Source organism: Takifugu flavidus, chromosome 18, assembly GCF_003711565.1.
Source record: "Takifugu flavidus isolate HTHZ2018 chromosome 18, ASM371156v2, whole genome shotgun sequence".
Taxonomy (NCBI): domain Eukaryota; kingdom Metazoa; phylum Chordata; class Actinopteri; order Tetraodontiformes; family Tetraodontidae; genus Takifugu; species Takifugu flavidus.
This window is the reverse complement of record NC_079537.1, coordinates 1,820,288-1,822,055: the sequence shown is the minus strand read 5'-3', so window position 1 is coordinate 1,822,055 and position 1,768 is coordinate 1,820,288. Positions and strand designations below refer to the sequence as shown.

The following is a 1,768-nucleotide window of genomic DNA, read 5'->3' as shown; positions in this document are numbered from 1 at the left end:
TGATGCCTAACGTGCCACCTCTTCGGGTCAAGATTCAGCAGTCCACTTACACTTAAAGGAGAGTGGGCACTCCTTCGAGGACAGCCAAGTAAGGATACTGGCCAGAGAAGACCGCTGGTTTGAAAGGGGGGTCAAGGAAGCTATTCATGTTAAATTGGAAAAAAACCATACTTGAACAGAGGTGGTGGCCTGAGGCACTTCCTGTCACCCACATACAATGCAGTCCTCCACTCCTTCCAACAGCAAAACAAACATTCACACCATTCCAAGACACCCAGTGACTCATCACCATGTGACCCAGCAGACAAAGGGGAGACACCTCAACAGAAACTAGGTGAACGACCCGACCAACGACACTGCTAACGACTCTCAGGTGACCACCCAGATCATTAGCATGCTAATGGTCCACAGGGGCTATATATTTTCAAGCTCTCTCCCCAGCGATTTCAGAACTGAAGAAGCCTTCTGGATAGAAGGCGAAACGTCTTCAAGAGAAGAAACCCAGTCCAGTTGACAGAGAAAACTACCTTGGATAGGGAAACGGTTATTACAGAAGGACGTATGACACGATAGTTAACAACTGTATGTTCGTTTACCTTCAACATCAATTAAAGGTAAATTTAGTGTGCTGAGTCTTTCCCAGTGCCAACTTGTGATTGTTCTGCTGCTTCAGCCACCAGTTTGTCAAGCTGATCAAGTTTGCAGATGACACCACCCTCATCGGGCTCATCTCCAATGGCGATGAGACTGCCTACAGGAGGGAGGTGGCTCGACTGGTTTCCTGGTGCGGACACAACAACCTGCAGCTGAACGCTCAGAAAACAGTGGAGATGATTGTGGACTTCAGGAAAGTCACAGCCCCTTTGCCCCCCCTTGCCCTCATGGACTCCCCCATCACCATTGTGGACTCCTTCCGCTTCCTGGGCACCACCATCACCCGGGACCTTAAGTGGGAGCCAACCATCAGCTCCCTCATCAAGAAGGCCCAGCAAAGGATGTTCTTCCTACGGCAGCTGAGGAAGCTCAAACTGCCTCCCAGGATGTTGGCGCAGTTTTATACGGCCATCATGGAGTCCATCCTCACCTCCTCCATCACCGTGTGGTTTGCTGGCGCCACCGTCAGGGACAGACTGAGGCTGCAGCGCGTCGTGCGCACTGCCGAGAAAGTGATCGGCTGCAGGCTTCCATCCATCCAGGACCTGTATATCTCCAGGACCCGGAGGTGTGCAGGTCGGATCACGGCCGACCCTTCCCACCCTGGTCACGGACTGTTTTCCCCCCCCCTCAGGCAGGAGACTACGGTCCATTCGGACCAAAACCTCCCGCTACACGAACAGCTTCTTCCCCTCTGCCATCAGGTTGCTGAACACCAAGTGGGTCTCTGGGTGCGTCAAATAAAGATGCTTAACTGCACCAACTGTACAATTGTGATTCCTACTTTTGTTTGTATGTTTTTTATAGTGTATGAAATCTGACACAATTCCGTCAAAACTAAACTGATGCTGTACACAAAGAATGACACAAATTTCTTACACTTGATTTGTCTAATTTAATCATTTTCATGATTTACTGTAACAGTAATCTCACCAGCCTATAACATTTGTTTTTAACTGATGTTTATTTTGATGACCAGAAAGCCAAAAAGTGTTCTATAATGGAATAATTCTGGTGTTCTTGTTATTTTCCTGTTTGCATTCACATGAGAATATTTCCAGAACCTTTTCTAATGGTTGACTCGATATTCAATGTAAACAGTATATGTGTGTTG

At 48.0% G+C, this 1,768-nt stretch overlaps 1 pseudogene; it reads left to right on the top strand.

Moving 5' to 3' along the window:
- LOC130514348 (GTPase IMAP family member 4-like) overlaps positions 1-1,768 on the top strand; it is a 30,122-nt pseudogene that overhangs the window by 690 nt on the left and 27,664 nt on the right.